At 43.0% G+C, this 8190-nt stretch overlaps 1 non-coding gene across 1 annotated transcript; it reads left to right on the top strand.

The window, feature by feature from the left end:
- Positions 1-4425: 4425 nt before the first annotated feature.
- Positions 4426-4499, top strand: Trnat-ugu (transfer RNA threonine (anticodon UGU)). The gene has a single exon. It is a non-coding gene; the product is annotated as a tRNA-Thr (tRNA).
- Positions 4500-8190: the final 3691 nt, after the last annotated feature.

The following is an 8190-nucleotide window of genomic DNA, read 5'->3' as shown; positions in this document are numbered from 1 at the left end:
CGAAGAACATGGGGTGGTGCATGCAGTAGATAATTGTAAGCAGGTGAACTACCCATGCATCGGCTATTTATTGTATAGGCCCCACGTTTAAATCTTACAATAATTTTCATAGCTATTATAAATTGTGAATCATAAATTTTCAGTTATCTAGGACACGCGGTTTGGAATCTGTATGGAGTTAGGAGAAATTATTTTATACTTTTTAGTACAATTTAAAAATATAGCATATTAAAAATTAATTTTTATTTAAATAACTATTTTCAGATTTTTAGTCCGATGAGTGTCAATTTTTTCCATCGGTTTCGAACATCTTGATGAGATTACAGCATAGATACGTAAATTTCACGTTTATTTCAATTACTCCTCACTTGAATCAACCAATGTGTTGCTACCTTCTATGTATATCTTGCGACAAAAATGTGAAAGTAAAAATTAGAGCGGATCGAGCCCGCATGTAGATGTTCTTCCCACGAACCATTTTCGACTGCAACGGAAAAGGGGGATAGTAATAATACACAAAATACACTCCACACTCGCTGGGCAAGAAAGCGAGTTAACATTACAGTCTCATCCAGATCAAAACTAGTTCATCAGGAAATGACAGTAGTACACGAAGTACGCTCGCCCACACAACAGACGAGAAAGTGAATTACTATTGCATTGTCACACAGTTCTGAGCTATGCTAAAAATTTCATGCCTGTAGCTCTTTGGGAAGTTAGTTTAAAATCACTTACATAATTTGTACTGAACAGCCAGACAAACAAAAAAACGATATCCATCCCATCTTTCCCCCTCCACTGCATGGCCATGCCCATCAGCTCGTATGCACAACACGCCGATACCGTGGGGCAACCGAGATGTCAGGCATTACCAACCTTTTCACCCTCACCTTTGCCATTTTATAAATGGCACAAAACCAGACATCACATGTAGGTAATATAAAAATGTATGACGTTTGTTCTACTTTTACATTTACATACGTACTCCGCAAACCATTGTGAAGTCCATGGACGAGGGTACTTCGCATAATACAATATGTTGAGGTTTCTTCTGTTTCAAGTCGCATATGAGGTATGGGAGACTGACTGTAAACTGTGTCTGTGTGTGCTGTAATTAGTCCAATCATTTGTTCAAGATCGTCAGTGAAATGGTACATAGGGTGATTTAGAATTTCTCTAGATTCTTCTCTTAATGCAGATTTTCGAAACTTTTTCGTTTGCCTTTCACTTGATAGTTGGCGTGTATCTTTAAGCGTCCGCGAATTAAGGCGTTTCAACATTTCTGCGACATTCTTCTGCAGATCAGACAAAGGTGTTATCATTTATACCACCATCCTTCGTATACATTCAGTATCTCCTGTTACTCCTATTTGGTACAGGCAGTATTCTAAGATGGGATGCACAAGTGATTTGTAAGCAGTCTCCTTTGAAGACTGACGGTATTTTTCCAGTCTCCTGCCAATAAACCTAAGCTTTCCACCTGTTTTGCGAATGGATGAGCCTAAATTGTCGCCATTTCATCTCCCACAAATTATTAAAAACAGGTTCTTGTGCGAGTGAACTGACTGCAGTTGTGGCTTTGATATGCTCGTCATATTATATTTCTTTTCCAAATTGCGTGAAGCGCACAATTTTACAATTCTGAACATGTGTAACAAGTTGCCAGTCTTTGCACCACTTTGAACTATTATCACCATCTAACTGGTATTCGTACAGCTGTTTTCATTTAGTACTTTATTACAGGTAAGTACATTATCTGCAAAAGAAGCCTGAGGTTACTATCAATATTGTCCACCAGGACATTAATACACAATAAGGAAAGAGACAGACTTCTATGAGGCACTCCTGAAATTACTTCTATATCTGTCGATTATTCCCGTCCAAGACGAAACACTGCATTCTTCCCTCCAAGAAATAATCGCCATTAATGTTGTTTCATACACCTTGTGTCACGCGCTTTTTCAAAGGTCGAGAATACTGGACTCACCTCACTGCCTTGATCCATGCCTTTCAGGATGACATGTGACAAAAGCGCAAGCTGGTTTCACGTGATCGACGTTGTCGGAATGCATGATAGTTGGCATGCAAAAGGTAATTCCATTCGAGATCATTAGGTTCATCATGTTTAAGCTCAGGATATGTTATTGGATTCTACAACAGATGGATGTCCACGACATGGGACGATACTTTTGAGAATCGGTTCCGTTACCCTATTTGGATACAGATGTGACCCATGTTTTCTTCCAGTCAGTACGCACAATTTTTTGTTTGAAGGATCTACGGCGTATTGTGATTAAAATGAGAGTTAACTCATCTGCACAGAGTCTGTCGGGGATTTCATCGGACCCTGCAGCATTGTTAGCGATTTTGGTTGTTCCTCATCGTCACTGACATCTTGCTCACTCATCTTCGTAGAGGCACGGGGATTAAACTGGAAGAATACTGCTCCAGCTTCCTTTGTAAAGGAACATCTGAATTCGGAATTCAGCATTTATGCTTTTGCTTTGCTACCCTGAATTTCAGTTCGTGTGTCTGGACACTAACCTTGGTGCCACTGACAGCCTCTGCGTATGACCAAAACTTCTTTGGGTTTCATGAGAGATCTTCGATAAAATTCTAATACGGTACTCACTGAAGCCCTCACGATTGAAGTCTTGGCAGCCAATCGCGTTTCATTCAGTATCTAAATACAATACTATCTTTTTGTTTTACACCTATCATGCAGTAGTCGCCGTTTCTCTCGAAGTTTACGTACGGTGACCGTATACCACGTCATCAGGCACAAGCCTATCGTCAGAAATGCCATAAGGAAGTGAGAGAGGATAGCTATTCTTCACCGTATACATAAAAGATCTAACTGACAGGGAGAGCAGCAATCTGCGGCTGTTTGCTGATGATGCTGTTGTGTCGTTGTTGAGTGACTGTAGCAGGACGCAAGATGATTCATGTTAGACAAAATTTCTAATTCGTGTCATGAATGGCAGCTAAATGTAGAAAAATGTAAGTTGTGCAGAAGAGTAGGAAAACCAATCAAATGGTGTTGGAATGTAACTGATGATGATAAACAGAAGGCCGAAATTCTAAACCTAGCTTTCAAAAACTCGTTTACTATAGAGGACTGCAGCACCATTTTCCCTTTCAATTATCGAACAAACGAAAGGATGGCTGACATAGTGTTTAGTGTATCTGTGACTGTAAAACAGTTAAGATCCTTAGACGCCAGAAAGGCATCTGGCCCAGACGGTATCCCCATAAGATTTTATGTTGACTATGCTACAAATATAGCACCATTCTTATCCGTCATCTATCAGAGATCATTGGAACGGCGGAAAGTTCCACGGGACTGGAAGAAGGCCTAGGTCATAGCAATCTACAAAAAGGGTAGAAAATCGGATGCACATAATTACCGGCCAATTTTACTGACATCGATTTGTTGTAGAATCATGGTGTAAGTAGGCTGTTTAAGTTCTTATATTGGTAACGCCGCCGCCGCCGCCGCCACGTAGCGCTCTGTATGAAAATCACTGGCTGTGCTGTGTGCAGTCTGTGGCTAGTTTGCATTGTTGTCTGCCATTGTAGTGTTGGGCAGCTGGATGTTAACAGCGCGTAGCGTTGCGCAGTTGGAGGTGAGCCGCCAGCAGTGGTGGATGTGGGGAGAGAGATGGCGGAGTTTTGAAATTTGTTAGACTGGATGTCATGAACTGATATATATATTATGACTATTAAGGTAAATACATTGTTTGTTCTCTACAAAAATCTTTCATTTGCTAACTATGCCTATCAGTAGTTAGTGCCTTCTGTAGTTTGAATCTTTTATTTAGCTGGCAGTAGTGGCGCTCGTTGTATTGCAGTAGTTCGAGTAACGAAGATTTTTGGTGAGGTAAGTGATTTGTGAAAGGTACAGGTTAATGTTAGTCAGGGCCATTCTTTTGTAGGGATTTCTGAAAGTCAGATTGCGTTGCGCTAAAAAATATTGTGTGTCAGTTTAAGCACAGTCTTGTATTAATGTTCAAAAGGGGATGTTTCAATGGAACATATTTTGTGTTCAGACATAATGACGTTTTTACACTCTGAGAAGCTCATCTGAAGAAACCAGCACGGTTTTAGGAAACAGCGGTCATGTGAGACACAGCTGACCCTCTTTGTGCATGATATACAACAGGCTCTAGATCCCGGCTCCCAGGATGATGCCATATTTCTCGACTTTCGAAGGGCGTTCGACTCAGTTCCGCACTGTCGCTTGCTACAAAAAGTGCGCGCTTACGGTCTATCCAATGACATATGCGGTTGTATCGGAAACGCGCCGCGAGTAATGGTTATAATGGGCGGGGCACTACGAATGTAGTGCGGGACAATTCGTTGAGAATGTGGGTTTCGCGGGAGGCGTGCCAGAGATAAATCCCTGCAGTCGCGCTATCCTCTGTGTCCTCGGTGGCTCAGATGGATAGAGCGTCTGCCATGTAAGCAGAAGATCCCGGGTTCGAGTCCCGGTCGGGGCACACATTTTCATCTGTCCCCGTTGACGTATGTCAACGCCTGTAAGCAGCTAAGGGTGTTCATTTCATTGTAATTTCATTCTAACGAGCTGCGTGGTCACCGATGGTATCTTTCTCCGAAAGAACAGATACCATCTTAGTATATACGCAAAATAAAAGATCAGTCTTTGGAAGCGGTAACGTCAGTCAAGTATCTGGGTGTGACTATTCGAAATGATCTCAAATGGAATGATCAGATTACACAAGTAACGGGTAAGGCGAACTCTAGATTGCGGTTTATTGGTAGAATCCTGAAGCGATGCAGTCCTTCAACAAAGGAAATAGCTTACAATACATTAGTTCGTCCAGTCTTAGAGTATTGTTCATCTGTATGGGACCCTTAACAGTTGGGCCTGATTTGTACATTTAGCCATCGCGAGAGCGTTACAAATCTCATAGAAAGTTTGAAGTGGGACACATTTGCAGATAGACGACGCGCTAAACAGAAGGGGCTCCTCACTAAATTCCAAAATCCATTCTTCACCGAGGATGTAGAGCATTTATTATTTCAAATCGCTTTCAAATCGCGTAATGATCATCATTCAAAGATAAGGGAAATAAGAGCTCGTACTGAGGCGTTCAGACAGTCGTTTTTCACTAGCGGGATCCGCGAGTGGAACGGAGGGGGGGGAATATGACTTGAGCGCTACTTGTGCCTTCCGCCACACGTCGCTTGGTGGCTAGCGGAGTATACAGCGTTATTACAAATGATTGAAGCGATTTCACAGCTGTGCAATAACTTTATTATTTGAGATATTTTTACAGTGCTTTGCATTGCAAAGTTTTTTTACTCATTCACAAATGTTCGATATGTGCCCCTTTAGTGATTCGGCAGACATCAAGCCACAGTCGGCGCAGCATGTCCCCATCAATGAGTTCGAAAGCATCTTGGTAGAGGAGGTTTAAACACTGAATCTTTCACATAACCCCACAGAAAGAAATCGCATGGGGTTAAGTCGGGAGAGCGTGGAGGCCATGACATGAATTGCTGATCATGATCTCCACCACGACCGATCCATCGGTTTTCCAATCTCCTGTTTAAGAAATGCCGAACATCATGATGGAAGTGCGATGGAGCACCATCCTGTTGAAAGATGAAGTCGGCGCTGTCGGTCTCCAGTTGTGGCATGAGCCAATTTTCCGCGGGCTACGCGTGAAACTTGCCCGCACGCGTTCAACCATTTCTTCGCTCACTGCAGCCCGACCCGTTGATTTCCCCTTACAGAGGCATCCAGAAGCTTTAAACTGCGCATACCATCGCCGAATGGAGTTAGCAGTTGGTGGATCTTTGTTGGACTTCGTCCTGAAGTGTCGTTGCACTGTTATGACTGACTGATGTGAGTGCATTTCAAGCACGACATACGCTTTCTCGGCTCCTGTCGCCATTTTGTCTCACTGCGCTCTCGAGCGCTCTGACGGCAGAAACCTGAAGTGCGGCTTCAGCCGAACAAAACTTTATGAAATTTTTCTACGTATCTGTAGTGTGTGGTGACCATATGTCAATGAATGGAGCTACAGTGAATTTATGAAATCGCTTCAATCATTTGTAATAGCCCTGTATATGTAGATGTAGATGTAGAATACTATATTCCTAGTGTACTGTTTGACACAGCCACATAGATTAAACATCTAGGCGTAACGTTGTAAAGTAAGTGATGTCAAATGGAACGAGTATCTACGGACGGCAGTAGGGGAGGCGAATGATCGGCTTTGTTTTATTGGGAGAATTTTAGCAAAGTGTGGTTCGTCTTTAAAGGAGACGGCGCATAGAACACTTATGTGACCCATTCTTAACTACTGAGCGAGTGTTTGGTATTCCCACATGATCGGATTAAAAGAAGACGTCGAAGTAGTTCAGAGGCGGCCTGCTACATTTGTTATCGGTAGATTAGAGCGACACATAAGTGTTACGGAGATTCTTCGGGAACTCAAATGGGAATCCCTGCAAGGAAAACGACGTTCTTTTCGAGAAGCAGTATTGAGATCCGGAATTTTTAGTTACACTAGAACACATAACTTTATTCCTCGAAAACACAATGCACAGTCTGCTCTTTAAAACAACAAGCATCGTTCACGGCTGAGGGCCCAAGTAACTTCTCAATAATGAGGTTTAAATAATTCCTTTTAAGGCAAACGGCTGAAGGCCTTACTTTAAGTAAAATTAAAATATTTTCTCGGCTAAAGGCCCAAATAATATTTGAGGTCAGCAAAGGAAGTTCTTTAAAAGTCAAGCATTTACCAATTTCGGCTAAAAGTCATATTAAGGAAAATTTAAATTAATTCATCGGCTGAAAGCCCAATAAGTACAACAGAAAACCATCTTAAGAAAACTTGAAATACCTTGACTGCTGGAGGCCTCCAACAGTTATTAAAAACAATTAAAGACCAACCTTAAGACAAGCATTTACACAGTACGGCTGAAGGTCATTTTAAGAATTCAAGGTAATTAAAGAGGAACCTTACAGACAGGAATTTACGCATTACGACTGAAAGCCACAAATTTTAAAACAAACGTGGCTGAAGGCTTAAATACAGAGCAAAGAAGAATTTTAAATAAAACACAGCGGAAGGCCTAATCTTAAAATACTTCACATAAGATTCGGCTGAAGGCCATATACTAAACATAGAACAGACAAATGAATACACGGCTGAAAGCCTGGCACAGTACTTGCGACAAAAGAAAATCACAATCACAAACAACAGAACAGTGGAGCTCTGAAGTGTTCCAAGGGTCGGCCTGGGGAGGAAACTCTAACAACAGTTTAGGTGAGACAGGCAGCCAAACGTAACACAAAATAATCGTGTGGCAGCACGACCTAGGGACGGCTGACGAACCAACCAACAACCTAATCAATTCCCTTTCACGCGACCAACGGCACGACAACCGAAAATATCAGCGAGGACGATGATCACAGCAGCACTACTTCTTGATAATTGGCATTTAAACACAGTCAAGGCACAATAACCACTCAAAGACAAAATGAAAAACACCAAAGCTGTCGAACTACAGGCAGTGCCGGACAGCATCAACATTGTGAGGAAAACCTGCTCTGTCGCAACCGACCGACCGCCTACTCCAGTACGCAGGCAGCATTCATCTGCTCAGCGGAAATCACAGAAGCTACACACAGTTCCACGTAAACACTTGCACCAAGAACTCCGACAATCCTAAAACCAATCACCGTGGAACAACATGGAGAAATGACAAGTCACACACACACAGAGTTTCCATAAGCGATCGGCGACCAAATACACGTCGTCCGATGAGACGACCAACTGAACGACCAACCAAGGTCGTCCCCACTCAAGTTGTGAGTGTTGGCAACGGTCGGGCGAGTCTTGGCTGGGCGGAGCTCACTGCAGCTCCAACCCGACTCAACTCGATGTCCGTTCTGAACTCGGAGACACGGCGACCCGGGCCACTGGTTCGGACCACCCATGCAGAGGTAACTCTTGCCCATCGGTAACGACATCTCTGCGTGAGGAAGGAACCGACCCACGTCCGGCAAGATGACCATCTGACGAGGCCCAGAAACGGTCAAAAGACCAAACACACGTCGTCAAATGAGACGAACAACCGAACGACCAACCAGCTGTCGTTCCCACTCCGATCTCCTTCCGTCTGGCAGTGCATGTGTGTGGCCAGCGGTCGGCA

The sequence above is a fragment of the Schistocerca cancellata genome, chromosome 7, assembly GCF_023864275.1.
Source record: "Schistocerca cancellata isolate TAMUIC-IGC-003103 chromosome 7, iqSchCanc2.1, whole genome shotgun sequence".
NCBI lineage: Eukaryota > Metazoa > Arthropoda > Insecta > Orthoptera > Acrididae > Schistocerca > Schistocerca cancellata.
Note: the sequence above shows the minus strand (reverse complement) of the source record. Positions and strands in the feature narration are given on the sequence as shown.